Source organism: Pelobates fuscus, chromosome 6 (genome assembly GCF_036172605.1).
Source record: "Pelobates fuscus isolate aPelFus1 chromosome 6, aPelFus1.pri, whole genome shotgun sequence".
Classification (NCBI taxonomy): Eukaryota; Metazoa; Chordata; class Amphibia; order Anura; family Pelobatidae; genus Pelobates; species Pelobates fuscus.
This window is the reverse complement of record NC_086322.1, coordinates 112763015-112780043: the sequence shown is the minus strand read 5'-3', so window position 1 is coordinate 112780043 and position 17029 is coordinate 112763015.

Below are 17029 nucleotides of genomic sequence, written 5' to 3'. Positions count from 1 at the left end.
GTGTGTTTGTAAGTGAGTGTGTATGTATGTCTGTCGCTGAGTGTGTCTGTCAGTAAATGTGTGTCCGTTAGCTGGTGTGTATGCATCTGTTCGTGAGAGTGTGTGTGTGTGTCTTCAGCACTTACCTTTCTCCCTTGGTGCTGGGGATTCCTCCGCCTCTCAGCTCCGAATGCTCTTGCCGCGCACGCATTCAAACCGCCCATAGGAAAGCATTACTCAATGCTTTCCTATGGACGTTCAGTGTTTTAGAATAGCGGAAGCTCCTCTAGAGGCTGTCAGTGAGACATCCACTAGAGGCTGAATTAACCCTCGGTGAAACATAGCAGTTTCTCTGAAACTGCTATGTTTTCAGCTGCAGGGTTAAAACTAGAGGGACCTGACACCCAGACCACTTCATTGAGCTGATGTGATCTGGGTGTCTGTAGTGGTCCTTTAAGTGTGTGTGCATCTGCATGCACTGGCGTACATACCACGGTCGCAGGGGTCACAGCCCTGCAACCCCTGCGACCAGGTGCCCGCCGCCATGTGTTGCGGCCCCGGCCCGCGCAGAGTAAGCGCGAGAGGGGGGGGGGGCACGGATCAATTTGCGCACTGGGGCCCCATGGGTCATGTGTACGCCACTGCACCTACCCTGGTGTCTGCCGCAGGCTGTGTGGAGGGGGCAAGGATATGAATGACATCATATCCCTGCTCCCTGTGTACCACACAGCGTGGCTGGCGCCCTGTGATGGGGCTGGGCTGCAGGACAGGACTCCAAGGAGCCAGACAGCATGCATCCAGGGGACAAGATTGAACTGATGTAAGTATGTAATTGTGTATGTCTATGTATGTATGTATGTCTCTGTATGTATGTATGTATGTATGTAGGTCTCTGTATGCCTGTATTTCTGTACAAAATGTATGTGTCTGTATGTTTCTGTATGCCTGTATGTCTCTGTATGTACAAATATATGTGTCCGTATGCCTGTATGTCTCTGTATGTACAAATGTATGTGTCTGTATGCCTGTATGTCTTTGTACGTATGTGTCTGTATGCCTGTATGTCTCTGTATACCTGTATATATGTATGTGTCTGTATGACGGTATGTCTCTGTATGCGTGTATGTCTTTGTATGCCTGTATGTATGTGTCTGTATGCCTGGATGTCTCTGTATGTATGTTTCTGTATGTCTATGTATGTATGTATGTGTCTGTATGACGGTATGCCTCTGTATGTATGTCTTTATATGCCTGCATGTCTCTGTATGCATGTATGTCTCTGTCTGTGTCTGTATGTCTCTGTATGATTATTTCTGTGTTTGTATGAACCTTATTTTAAACGAGGGTGGGGGGCACCAAAATGCATCTTCGCCTGTGTAACTAAAAATCCTAGCACCGGTCCTGGACAGGCATACAGAAACATACATACAAAGACATTCAGGCACATACATACAGACATACAGGCATAAAGAAACATACATACAGAGACATACAGGCATGCAGACACATACATACATACAGAGGCATACCGTCATACAGACACATACAGAGGCATACCGTCATACAGACACATACATACATACAGAAACATGCATACAAAGACATACAGGCATACAGAGACACACACACGTACGTACGTACATACAGAGACATAAAGGCATACAGTTACATACATGCATACAGAGACATATATACAGACATTCACAGACAAACATCCAGTTACATACATGCATACAGAAACATACGTACAAGACATACAGACACATACATACATACAGAGGCATACCGTCATACAGATACATACATACAGACAGGCTTACAGAAAGACAAAGTCGAACACACACACACTGACAGACACACATACTCACATGCACACACACACTGACACACACACACACACTGACAGACACACACACACACACTGACAGACACACACACACACACACTGACAGACACACACACACTCACTCACTGACAGACACACACACACTCACTGACAGACACACACACTCACACACACACACTGACAGACACACACAAACTCACAGACACATACTCGAACACACACACACTGACAGACACACACTCACACTCACATGCACACACACATACACACACAGTAATTAATTATCTAAATTAAATTTAAATTTCCCACCCAGCCTGGAGTGCTCGCGTGGGTCTTTCATTGGTGGTCCAGTGAGGCTGCTGCGCGGCGTGCGGCTGAAGTTGATTAGGAGGCGGCGAGGGAGCTCTCTGATCTCTCTGACCGGCTCCCTCGCAGGCTGTTTCCTGATGCCGCGGGAGCCGGAATATGACGTCATATTCCGGCTCCCGCGGCATCAGCAAAAGGTGCGTGAGGGAGCCGGTCAGAGAGATCAGAGAGCTCCCTCGCCGCCTCCTAATCAACTTCAGCCGCACGCCGCGCAGGAGCTCCGGGGATCCAGGAGGTGACCAGGCAGGAGGGAGCACTTCCCTCCTGCCGGTCACTGGAATTTTGCGCCCCCAGAGCCGGTGCGCCCTAAGGCGGCCGCCTATGCCGCCTTATGGACGCGCCGGCCCTGATAGAGCTAAGGGAACAGGGACACTGCTATGAAGTGGTCTGGGTGCCTATAGTGTCCCTTTACCAATTACCATGGTATGATTAACCCGTTAGCTTTCGTTATTAACTAACAAAATAAACAAACAAAACATGAAATATTGTTTTATGTTTAGCCAGTGCATTCTTTGTTTTACATTTATAGTATATATATTGTAGATTCAACAGTTTATAATCAATATATGCTGCTACTCCTGTTGTCTCTATCCAAGTCAACGGCACTACTATTACCTCTACCTCGCAGGCTCGCTGCCTAGGGGTTCTTTTCGATTCTGACCTCTCTTTTACTCCCCATGTCCAATCGATAGTCAAATCCTGTCGCTTCCAACTCAAGAACATAGCGCGCATCCGCCCATATCTAACGCTGGACGCGTTACTGGTTCATGCTGGTTCATGCTGTTGTTCTCTCTCGCCTCGACTACTGCAATCCCCTTCTCACCGGTCTTACATGTTCCCAGCTTGCACCGCTGCAATGTATAATGAATGCGGCTGCGAGGTTTATTTTCCTGTCCGGTCGCACCTCCTACGCCTCCACGCTCTGTCAGTCCCTGCATTGGCTTCCAGTTAGATATAGGGCCCAATTCAAAATTCTGGTGCTTGCTTACAAATCCCTACATAATGCTGCTCCAACATACCTATCGTCCCTCATACACAAGTATGTCCCGTCGAGACACCCACGCTCATCCCAAGACCTACGCCTATCCTCTGCCCGGATCCCCACCTCTGACGCTCGCCCTCAAGACTTCTCCAGGGCTGCACCTATTCTGTGGAACTCCCTTCCCTCCTCAATCAGACTTTCACCCAGCCTTCACTCCTTCAAAAAATCTTTGAAAACTCACTTCTTCGTTAAAGCGTATCAATTAAACTGTCAGCAGGCTTCTCATCCCCCACCCCATGACTCCTTTCCTGCAACTGTCAAAAATGACCTACCAAGCACTCAATAAACCCTTCTCTAACAAACTATTTAATTCCCCTACTTTAACCCTTTGTGTCACTATACCCCACTTCCTCTAGCATGTAAGCTCATTGAGCATGGCGCTCAACCCCCTCTGTTCCTGTACGTCCAATGGTCTGATCTCAATTATGTGTCTGTTAGTCCACCCATTGTACAGCGCTACAGAATTTGTTGGCGATATATAAATAATAAAATAATAATAAATAATAATAATAATATACTCCTTGTGGCCTTGTTCAGTAAGCCAACACTAGTAAGAATTGTATTTTATTTAAAAAAGAATCAGAGGCTGAGGATGTAAGTTAATATTACATGAAAAAGGAAAGACCTTTCATGATTCCCTTTTATTCCAGAAGTTTGGTCCTTAAGGGGTTAAACAAACCAACAACTTAATGTACTCAATATCTTCCCAGTACACTGCAAGCCCACTTACCTACTGATATAATATGGATATAGTTTTAGGCATCTTTCTGTGGCATGAAGTTAAAAAAAAAAATGTTTAGAAAATATGGCACAGATAGAGTTATTAAAAAATAGTGAATTGTCAGGAATTCAAAGGAAATTTACAAATGTCATTTAAAATATCTGGGGTGTAAATAGAAAGGACTTGGATATTTTTTTCCAATTAGTTATTTTGGAAAATATTTTCAAAATCGGTTGAACAATTTACACGTTCACACCTTTCCAGCAATTGAGACGGTAAATAATCCTGATAGTATCGTTCCTGAGCTGAACGGTGTGTGAAATTAGATGGCAAGGTTATTAAATAAACCAATCACTCTACAATACAGTACATGCAAAAATAATGATGTACTTGGTTCCAGAACACACATATATTACATCAATGTTAAAATGAATACAGTCATTCTTTTGATTGTGCAAAACATTCAAAATTTTCAGGAAAATGTTAATACACAGTAAACCAAGAGGACATTTGTACTCTAAAGTTGTTAAGGAATTGAACAGAAAAAAGGTAAAAAAAATAAGTAAAACAAAATTCCATATTTTATCTCAATATGTGCGCACAACACATTTTAACTTCCATGCTAGCACAGAAAAACGTTACAAGATACAATTGTACCCATCTACTTTTGATCTAGTTTTGTAATTAAGCTACACTAAAACTAATCCTATGCTCATTAATCAATTTCAAACAAAATGAACTGAGCTGTTACAATGGCTCCTTCCTATAAGTCTGAGTAGAAGATCACAGTATCCTCCCCTTAATGGCTAGGCCATGCACATCAGTCAATCTCACTTAATAGCTAAATTTAGAAAATGATGCACTAACGATAAACAGACAGATATATAAACAAACAAAAAAACTGAACCTTTTGTGACAGGCAGCTCTGCCTACGACAATCTTGTTTCTAAACATAGTAGCCACTTTGGACTTCCCCCTTTCCCTAAAGGCAGTAAAGGCAATTATTGCCAAAACAAATAATCTAGTGTCTCACTACCTTAGGCACTTACTAAACACTTAGTCTAGGACCTAGCACCAGTGCTTGAAGAAGCATGGATGTATTGGAGCAGTAACATCGTATTCAGTGCACAACAGATGGATGTCAACACAACATGATGGATCTCTCTTTAAGTAAGGATAAAAAAAAAATGGCACTGTCTGCTCATGGCTCCAGCTTTATAATTATTATTTGTTAAATATGTTTGGGAGCAATCAACCTACTTTAAATTATACCTTAATTACAAACAAATAAATTACAAGGAAAATCTTTGTGCTTGAAGTTATGGAGCAGACTTCTTTTTCACCCCTGAAAGGAAAATGGTGATTATTATGTAGTAAGAAAAATATATAGCTTTCTTGAATCCTTGTGGTCGAAATGTAAATAAACTGGAGTATATTTTAATTCTTTTTTTTTTCCAGCTATATATATGGAGAGTGTTATTCTTAAATCACATTAGTTTATGGTGTTGATAAAAAAATGAACTACAACAAAGATGGTTTAAATGTTTATTTATAATTTTATTTTTTATATTTGTTTTGCTAAAATATAAATACTATGGTAATCTGTATAGACAGATAGAAAAAAATAAAATATATTATACATATATTAATAAACTGACATACAGTAAACAAAACAAGTAGTTAACATAATTGTATTCACTTACAAACCAGAATTTATAAGAACATTACAGTTATCCTTATCATTAAATATGTATTTTTAAAATACATTGTAGCCCAAGAAATAAATAAACACATCTGATACATATTTCCATATTTTCTTCAAATCTAAAAAGCTATTTGGAAGATTAATGGTATATTTACAGCAGGATGCATGTGATCAGTTACATAACTGAGGTATTGTTCCAGGATCTATACTAAGCCAACCATAAACATGCCTTCCCATCCTCCAAACCTGGTAAGTAGGTGGATTGTCAGAAAAATATAATCGGAGTCTAGTGGATGCCATACTAACCTGGAGGGTACTGCAAATGGTCCCCCAATTTGCTATAGTTTGGCAGATTAATATTATGTATGTGGGTAACCAAGAACCTCTATTAAAGGACCACTATAGGCACCCAGACCACTTCAGCTCAATGAAGTGGTCTGGGTGCCAGGTCCCTCTAGTTTTAACCCTGCAGCTGAAAACATAGCAGTTTCACTGAGGGTTAATCCAGCCTCTAGTGGCTGTCTCACTGACAGCTGCTAGAGGTGCTTCCTCGATTCTCATTGTGAAAATCACAGTGTGAAGACGCTGTACGTTAATAGGAAAGCATTGAATAATGCTTTCCTATGGGCGGTTTGAATGCACTCACGGCTCTTGCAGTGCATGCGCATTCGGATCTGACGTTGGCAGGGGAGGAGAGGTCAACAGCGCCTGGCGCTGGAGAAAGGTAAGTGGCTGAAGGGGTTTTAACCCATTCAGCCCAGCGAGAAGGGGGCCCTGAGGGTGGTGGGACTTGATGACCCTATAGTGGTCCTTTAACTTGAAATGATCCCTGGGATTGCCCCCTATCCTTTCATTTATGTGTATGTTGTGATGTTAAAAATGAGGAGCATAGGCCTGCTTGCATTGGCTGTCTCTTCCCATGTTCTGTGCATGTTGAACTGGATCCATACTGTTGACTTGAGAAGCGTGTCTCTAATTCCCTGACACACTATACATCCTATGCCATAGAGAGTACTCATATTATCCTCTGTGTTTCTGGTACCAAGTGCTTAGTAATTTTTTGAATTTAATATTTAAATATGTAAGTCATAACATGCCTCAAGGCACCAAAATGTATTTGGACATAAAGGGGTGATATATAACATTTCTCTGTGAAATATATATAATTATTATTATTATTATTATTTTATTATTATTTATATAGCGCCAACAAATTCCGTAGCGCTGTACAATGGGTGGACCATCAGACACATAATTGAGATCAGACCACTGGACGTACAGGAACAGAGGGGGTTGAGGGCCCTGCTCGATGAGCTTACATGCTAGAGATAGTGGGGTTTAGTGACACAAAGGGTTAGAGTAGGGGAATTGGAGTTTGGAGTTTGGTGGAGAAGTGCTGGAGATCGAGGGACTTGAGGTTTCTGCGAGGTTGGAGAGTTGATGGTGGTGAAATTTTGGTATGGGGTATGCAGATGTTAAATGTTAGCAGATGGTGGTCAGACAAAGGAAATGGAACAGTGGAGAGATCAGAGGTGGTACAGAGATTGGTGAAGATGAGGTCAAGAGTGTTTCCTGCGGTGTGAGTTGCTGAGGTAGAAATCTGTGTGAGTCCAAAGGAGGAGGTTACAGAGAGCAGACGGGAGGAATCAGGGCAGTTGAGCTTGTTGATAGGGATATTGAAGTCCCCAAGTATGAGGGAGGGAGTGCTAGAGAAAAGAAAGTGGGGTAAACAGGAGGAAAAGAGTTCAATAAATAGTTTAGGGTGACCGGGGGGGGGGCGATGATGTCAATTCTTAAAGGAGTGGGCTTAAAAAGGTGTACAGTGTGAACTTCAAAGGAAGTAAAGGATAGGGCAGGGGCAGGGAGGATAGGTTGAAAGGTACATTGAGGGGACAGAAGGATGCCTACGCCACCTCCTTTACAGTCGAGTCTGGGAGTATGACAGAACTGTAGACCACCGAAACATAAAGAAGCAGGAGTAGCAGTATCGGATGGGGACAGCCAGGTCTCAGTGAGTGCCAGTAATGGGTTAGAGATGATGAGGTCATGTATAGCTGTAGATTTGATATTACTACAAATGGAGCAAGCGTTCCAGAGTGCACACTGAATTTTGGTAGAGGAGGATAAACTGCAGGGTATTTGGAGTAGGTTTGCAAGGTTTCTGGTTATTTTAACGTGAGCAGATGAGGTGAGGGGCCCTGGGTTGGGAGAGACATCCCCAGCTGCCAGAAGTAGGAGGAGAGATAGTGACAGGAGGTGTGAATGGGTTTTATATGCGCGGCGACTAGGGTGAGATTGGGTTAGAGCAGGAGAGAGAGAATAGAGAAATGAGTGCAGGGCTTGAGATGAGAGAAGGGGGGAGTGTAGCAAAGAGGGATTAATGTAAATGTGAGTGTGTTGTTGAAGGAAGTGGGTGGAAGGGGATATTCTGATCCTGAGGGAGAAGAGAGAGAAGGAGAGGAGGAGAATATAGAGCATTGCTCTGATGGGTAGGTAATTAGAGGAAAGGAGAATGAGCAGAAGTATGGAGGAGGACTGAGTGTTAGGGGTTAAGAAGATGGATTGTGCTCATTGCTGTTAGTGTTTACAGCTGCTATTTTAAATTATCTAAAGTTGTGTGTGGGATTCTATATATAAATGTAGTAAGAAACTTGGGGTGGGTGGTGAGGGGAGGGGTGGCGTGGTGAGGGGTGGGGTGGGTGGGGATCTGAGCACTGTTCAGGTTTGTTAGGAGTGGTCTTTTAAAAAGACTGTGGAAGACAGAGATGATAGGGTCAAAACAGGACTGCAATAATGTACCAAATCCATTGTAGTTACCAATACCGTTATCTATAACTAATGCCAGCTGAAATATACATGCTTACATTTTCATTCAAAAGTCTGTCAAGTCTGATGCAAATTTAAAAATAAAATATAATAAAATATAATATAATAACAAATATAATTAAAATATACCAATTTTAATATCAATAAAATTCTATAAAATTCAATATTCAATACAATGTCTGCTCTTCAAGAGAATAGTAACACACCAACAAGCAGGGGATAAAAGTTACAGAAATCTCTCAAAAATAACTTGATGTCCCAACAAAATTGTAAAAGGTTAAATTAATAACTAATGATGACTCTAAGAGATGATGTTATAATGTCACACATAAAAAAAAAAAAAAAAAAAAAAAAAAAAAAACCACAGGATGACTCACTGAGGTAAAGCATATTCATAAAACATAAATAAGGACAGTGACGTGAAAAATCTAGCTAAATACCCATATAAGCATGAAGCTATATTTATAAAAAAAAAATGTAGCAAGAGAAACAAAGTACCTAGTACCACATAAAATTGGCTGGTTAGACAAAAATCAACCCTCACACCAGCCTCTTGCCATGTGAATATGGTCCCTGTGAGGGTTGGCCCTTGAAATAACAGATTTGGGCATAATGGATTTTTGTTGTGCTGCTGCTGGCTCTTTAACTCCCAGAGAAAGAATTTGTACTTTTAAATTGGCACTTCGGATGCAGTCGAAGTGCCGAAGTAGTCGAAGTGGCCGCCATTCAAAAACTGAACACGTGGCGGCGGCCATTTTAATTTAGTCGAATGCGGTCAGCAGTGCGTGCCACTGAATCTATGGAACTAAAATCGGCTACACATTTGCATGAACACCGCTGACCGTTACCTTCTCAGGAACTTCAACGCTTCGATTGGAACGCACTGTTAGACTGGGCTATTTCACGAACGGCCACGTTCGTGCATTCGAATGGTACTTAGACATTTTTCTGTGTGAAATTGACCGACCGCACAGCCCAAATCAATGGAACTCTTTTGGGCATGAAAATGTGCTTGCGGGCGGTCAAATAAGACTTTCCCTTAACTTTTTAATCCCTGAACCGATTGCCCTGATTTTTGAGTATGTGTATATTTCAAGCATGCTGATTCTGAAAATGTATGTGAATGGCATGTATATTTTGGAAGTTATTAATATTTTGTAAAAACTGTATTTCTCTGCCTGTGATAACTATATTAACCATTGTGTTCAGTAATCATATCACAGGCAGAGGGGAGGATTTTGTGTGGGAGTGTCTGTGTGTATTGTACAGATTGATTGGTTGCATTTCAAAACCCTGTGGGCAGTACTATGTTTGTGGATTGGGAATACAAGAGGCTGTATGTGCCAGTACAGTCAGTTCTGCTTGACTTCAAAACGAAGTGTCTTCTCGTTATTGGGGGAATTGGATTGTATGCCAGGAGTGTAAGCTGATTGTATGCTTTTCCTGTTCAGCTGTTTACAGCATTTATATGCTTGAGAGCATTCGTATGCTTCTCTGGTTCGGTGGTTGTGGTGTCTGCTGCAGTGCTTGGAGGCCTCAGGAAGCGCTAGGAGCATCCTTCAACGGAGGTACCCAGTCGGGGTGCACGTCGATCTGTTACACTAACCTTTACCTATAAAGCCCTAAACAACTCTAGCCCCTGTTACATGTTCTCACTGATTTGTAGATATTCCCTTTCTTGGTCTCTCCGCTCTGCTGGTGACCACCTCCTGTCTGCTACTCGCACCCTTACTGCTAACTCACGCAAGCAGGACTTCTCACGGATGGCTTTTTTCCCTTTGCCTACCCCAATCAGACTTTCTCCTACTCTTCAATAGTTTAAGAGGTCCCTCAAAACCCATCTGTTCAGAAATGCTTATGGCCTCCCATAGTAACTTCTTTGTCACATATCTGTCTCTTGCTCTCCACTCTTGCCTCCAGTTCTGCTACTTTTCCACCATGTTTGTTTGTTGTCCCCTTTGCTGCCCTATTGTTTTTTTACCCCACCTCTTTTAGATTGTAAGCTCATTTGAACAGGGTCCTCATCTTCCTATTGTTCCTTTTTCATTTTGTAGTTGTCTCATTTACTGTTAAATCTCCCCCCGTTCAGAATATTGTAAAGCCTTGTGAAATAAGTTGGCACTATATAAATACCAATACTAATAATAATAATAATTAATAACATCCAAAGATTAATAAGGAATAGAATGTAATTAAGGAATTTATTATGTGCCATATAAGTAGCAAAGTTTAGATGGAATTACTAAAAATAAGATTAGAACCTATTAATACTAGACCACTTTGTTGCACAACCCAACCATCGTAAAATCTAAGAAAGGCGGTTTTGTTTTTCTATATGTTTTAAAAACAAAAGAAAAAGTTACCTGCACTCTCTCCTTATTCCCTGTGTATATTTAAACAAATGGAGGTCATTCAGTTACTCCAATGGCCACTGGAGGGGATGCCCGCCTGCTAACGTCAAGGCAGACCCCCCTAGGCGGGTCCTACACTGACCTTTCACCTTGCTTCCTTGAGCTTCTGGCAAAGATATCTCTAATGAGACAGAGAGGGGTATTTTTTATATACACCCCTATATACTTATTAACCCGTAATAGGGAACACATGGGATGGGTGGCAGCATTGTAACACAGCTGTGTGATAAAAAAAGTGAATACCAATACAAAAAAATAAGTCCTGCGCTCACACCCATCACTCCTGGGCAGCAGCAATGACCACAGTACACATCAGCCGCAATATATACAGTAAAAAACAAAGAAAAAGTTTCCTGCGCTCTCTCCTAAATCCCTATGTATATTTAAACAAATGGAGGTCATCTAGTTACTCCAATGGCCATTGGAAGGAATGCCCGCCTGCCAACGTCAAGGCAGACCCCCCTAGGTGGGTCCTACACTGACCGTTTTTGTTTTACTATAGGTTTTGTCAATCGATCTAGGTCAATGCACTCATGTAATAACCCCTTCATGATGAGTCAAGTGCCAGGACAGTCAATAAAAACTGTCTCTATAGAGCAGTGATGGCGAACCTTTTTGAGCCCGAGTGCCCAAACCGCAATACATGCCAACTTTTTTTCCCTCAAAGTGCCAACATGGCAATTAAACCTGAATACTGAGGTTTACGTTTAGAAAAAACTACTCGTACAGTTAACAACTTTTGTTTTAAAAGAAGAACACAACAGAGAGTTAAATTATAAACATTTTAAATAATGATATAAATTAAGCTTATATTAGTATCTCCAACAAATGCAATACATACACACAGACTGCTGAACACATTCACACACCAACTGCTTAATACATACACACACCGAGACACAGACAGACTGCTAAATACACACACAGTCCGCTAAATACACGCACACTGCTGAGTACGCAGTCTGCTGAATACACGCACGCAGTCTGCTGAATACACGCACGCAGTCTGCTGAATACACACACACACACACACTGCTGAATACATAAAGACTGCTGAACACACACACATATACTGCATTGAGGGGTGCAGTGTATGTGTCTGTGTGTAATGTGGGGTGGGGTGCTGTGTGTGGGGGGTTGGGGTGCTGTGTGTGGGGGGTAGGGTGCTGTGTGTGGGGGGGGTAGGGTGCTGTGTGTGGGGGGGTAGGGTGCTGTGTGTGGGGGGTAGGGTGCTGTGTGGGGGGGGTAGGGTGCTGTGTGTGTTTGGGGGAAAGGGTGCTGTGTGTGTTTGGGGGAAAGGGTGCTGTGTGTGTTTGGGGGAAAGGGTGCTGTGTGTGTGGGGGGAAAGGGTGCTGTGTGTGTGGGGGGAAAGGGTGCTGTGTGTGGGGGGGGAAGGGTGCTGTGTGTGGGGGGGGAAAGGGTGCTGTGAGTGTGGGGGGGGAAAGGGTGCTGTGAGTGTGGGGGGGGAAAGGGTGCTGTTAGTGTGGGGGGTAGGGGTGCTGTGAGTGTGGGGGGGTAGGGGTGCTGTGTGTGGGGGGGTAGGGGTGCTGTGTGTGGGGGGGGTAGGGGTGTTGTGTGTGGGGGGTAGGGGTGCTGTGTGTGTGGGGGGGTAGGGGTGCTGTGTGTGTGGGGGGGGTAGGGGTGCTGTGTGTGGGGGGGGTAGGGGTGCTGTGTGTGGGGGGGGTAGGGGTGCTGTGTTTTGGGGGATAGGGGTGCTGTGTGTGGGGGGGGGTAGGGGTGCTCTGTGGGGGGGTAGGGGTGCTGTGTGGGGGGGGTAGAGGTGCTGTGTGTGGGGGGGTAGGGGTGCTGTGTGTAGGGGGGGTAGGGGTGCTGTGTGTAGGGCTGCTGTGGGTAGGGGTCCTGTGTGTAGGGGGGTAGGGGTGCTGTGGATAGGGGTGCTGTGTGTAGGGGGATAGGGGTGCTGTGGGTGCGGGGGTAGGGGTGCTGTGGGTAGGGGTGCTGTGGGTAAGGGGGGTGGTGGGTAGTGGGAGTAGGGGTGCTGGGGTTAAGGGGGGCTAGGGGTGCTGTGGGTAGGGTTGCTGTGGGTAAGGGGGGTAGGGGTGCTGTGGGTAAGGGGGGTAGGGGTGCTGTGGGTAGGGGTGCTGGGGGTAAGGGGGTAGGGGTGCTGGGGGTAGGGGTGCTGTAGGTAAGGGGGGTAGGGGTCCTGGGGGTAGGGGTGCTGGGGGTAGGGGTGCTGGGAGTAGGGGTGCTGGGGGTAGTGGGAGTAGGGGTGCTGAGGGTAGGGGTGCTGGGGGTAGTGGGAGTAGGGGTAGTGGGAGTAGGGGTGCTGGGGGTAGGGGTGCTGGGGGTAGGGGTGCTGGGGGTAGTGGGAGTAGGGGTGCTGGGGGTAGGGGTGCTGGGGCTAGGGGGAGTAGGGGTGCTGGGGGTAGTGGGAGTAGGGGTGCTGGGGGTAGGGGTGCTGGGGTAGTGGGAGTAGGGGTGCTGGGGGTAGTGGGTGTAGGGGTGCTGGGAGTAGTGGGAGTAGGGGTGCTAGGGGTAAGGGGGGTGGTGGGTAGTGGGAGTAGGGGTGCTGGGGTTAAGGGGGGCTAGGGGTGCTGTGGGTAGGGTTGCTGTGGGTAAGGGGGGTAGGGGTGCTGTGGGTAAGGGGGGTAGGGGTGCTGTGGGTAGGGGTGCTGGGGGTAAGGGGGTAGGGGTGCTGGGGGTAGGGGTGCTGTGGGTAAGGGGGGTAGGGGTCCTGGGGGTAGGGGTGCTGGGGGTAGGGGTGCTGGGAGTAGGGGTGCTGGGGGTAGTGGGAGTAGGGGTGCTGAGGGTAGGGGTGCTGGGGGTAGTGGGAGTAGGGGTAGTGGGAGTAGGGGTGCTGGGGGTAGGGGTGCTGGGGGTAGGGGTGCTGGGGGTAGTGGGAGTAGGGGTGCTGGGGGTAGGGGTGCTGGGGCTAGGGGGAGTAGGGGTGCTGGGGGTAGTGGGAGTAGGGGTGCTGGGGGTAGGGGTGCTGGGGTAGTGGGAGTAGGGGTGCTGGGGGTAGTGGGTGTAGGGGTGCTGGGAGTAGTGGGAGTAGGGGTGCTAGGGGTAGTGGGAGTAGGGGTGCTGGGGGTAGGGGTGCTGTGGGTACTGGTGCTGGGGGTAGGGGGAGCAGGGGTGCTGGGGGTAGGGGTGCTGTGGGTAAGGGGGGGTAGAGGTGCTGTGGGTCCTGGGGGTAGGGGTGCTGTGGGTAGTGGGAGTAGAGGTGCTGGGGGTAGTGGGAGTAGGGGTGCTGGGAGTAGGGGGAGTAGAAGGGGGGTGCTGGGGGTAGTGGGAGTAGGGGTGCTGGGAGTAGGGGGAGTAGAAGGAGTAGGGGTGCTGGGAGTAGGGGTGCTGGGGGTAAGGTTATTAAATCAGTATCCCCCCCTTCCCTTCTTGTTACCTTTGGTGAAGGGGGGGGGGGACACAGCCATCCCTGGTGGTCCGGTGGTGGTATGCAGGACAGGAGGACAGGTCCTGCAGTTCTCCTGTCCTCCCGCGCGATGCTGTGTGGAGCGTTGCCATGGTAACGCGCGGCAACGCTCCACACAGCTCGCGGGAGGACGGGAGAGCTGCTTCCTCGATCCCTCCCCCCTGCTTCCGGTCCTGCCGACACGGAAGCAGAGTAGGCGCCTGCCGTTTTGGGCAGGCAGGCGCCTACTCTGCAGTGATGGCAAAGCTATGGCCGCGTGCCCACAGAGAGGGCCCGGCGTGCCACCTGTGGCACGCGTGCCATAGGTTCGCCATCACTGCTATAGAGGAAAGGTAAGAGTCTAAGCATGTCGGGGTTTCAGACTGCGATGTGCATGCTTGCTATATGGGTAAACAATGATACTGGTGGCCCTATGCCTGGAGTTATCAATTTCTGCCACTTACACAACTTTTAAAGCTTTTTAAAAAGTGCACTGCACCTAACAGACTTGTCAGTGAACTATCCAGTGGTCACTGCAATTTTGAATGAGGAGTATGCTAGTTGCTACTCTAATATCCCTATTCAAAAACTATGAATAAATAAATATTTAACCCCTTCATCACACACTCTAGAAGGACATTTCTATTCTTTGAATCTAGCTGAACAGAAATTTAGGGTTAAACTAGGTTTACAAAAATTCCCAGCAAAATTGCAATGGTATGTGCTCCAATTAGTTTAATATGCAGAGTGTGCTCTTCATTCAATTATCTATTATAGCTGGCAAGCAAGCAAGTTTGGATGTCTGAGACTAAATTGACAGTTACTTTTCTATAGATACTTTTTTACAGCATTTTTTTATTACATAGTTTTTGTAATAAATTATTAAAGGCAATTTATCTCCATAAGGGTTATCTCCAATTGAGGTTAGCCTCTTTTGGTTTAGATTTCAGGCATTAATATCATTACAGACAAGCTCGCTGACACACACATGCTCACTCCAAACTCACTAACACACACATATATGTTCATTACCGATAAGTTCACTGACACACAGACATGCTCACTACAGACAAGCTCACTGACACACACACGTTCACTACAGGCAAGCTCACTGACACACACACATGCTTGCTACAGACATATATACTCACTACAGACAAGCTCACTGACCCACACACATGCTTACTATAAACTCATTGACACACACATATGCTCACTTACAGACAAACCCTTTGACACACACACATGCTCACTGACACACACACACACATACAAGTTCGCTACAGACAAGCTCATTGTCACACACAAGCTCACTTACAGACAAGCTCACTGACACACACATGCTCACTACAGACACGCTTACTGACACACACATGCTCACTACAGAAAAGCTAGCTGACACACTCAAGCTTGCATCCACATAAGTTCACTGACAAACACACAAAAGGTCACTGACACACATACACATTCTCACTGCAGAAAAGTTCCTCGACACAAACATACTCACTACAAACTCACTAACACACAGACACAAGTTCACTACCGACAAGCTCACTGACACACACACATTCTCACTACAGAAAAGCTCACTGACAAACACACATGCTCACTGACACACATACTTGCAACAGACAAGCTCACTGACCCACAAACATGCTAACTACAAACTCACTGACACACACACATGCTCACTTACAGACAAACTCACTGACACACACACATACTCACTTACAGACAAGCTCACTGACACACACACACAAGCTCACTCACTATCAGGCACACACACACACACAAAATCAATCACTGTCATGGGCTGAATCCTACCTATCACAGCAGGCTGCGGGAGACAAAAAGCACTGGGAGGCAAAGTCTGTCCTCTTCCTTCCGGTGAGGTCAGCAGCGTGAGTGCATGGGCAGAGCTTGTGCGGGGTGGGGCTTGCATCTGAGAGGTGGGGCCTGAATGCAGGGGCGGAGCATAGAGGCATCAAATTGCTGGGGATTCGGAAGGGTGCCTTACAGTGCTCCCTCTGTGCGCCTGGCAGCCTAAAGCGGTCCCCAATATTTCCCTCCAGCCCCCAGCACCTCCATCCAGCCCCCAGCACATCTCTCCTTACAGTCTGAGGGGAAATTGCCTGTGGGGAGCGGGCAAAATGAAAAATTCCGGGGGTTGGGGGCAAGTGCCCCCCCACATCCCCTCTGCTGACGCCCATGCCTACAATACATCTGACTCTGTTGATTGTCAGTTTTGTTTATATTCGTCGTTTTTCACTGACATTTTATGAACATTCCCTGCATAGGATGCGTTTATTCATTTGCCCCTATTGTGTACTCCATGAGTCATGTAAACAATATGTTGATGCAAATAGCTGATAATACCTTACTGTACTTGCTTAATTTTGTGATTATAAAACTAAGTAAAATACAAGTTACAAAAATCTTTTAATACATCTATTTTAATTATTTGGAATAAAAACATAAAAATAATGTCGGGACAAATTTGTGTTGAATTATTTTTCCAAGTAGTTAATCTAAAAAATAAAATAAATAAATAAATAAAACATGGTTCTTACTTGTCAAATTATTCTACAACATTATTGCATTAAATATGTTTTCTTTTGCATTTTATATAATTCAAGGAAATAATTTGTGACCTTACACTGATCTGGTCATAAATTAAGTCACTATGGTTTGAATCGTAAAATTCTAATAAGACATGCAAAATACACACAAAACCAATAAAGCTGATTTATGCCTCATCACTCA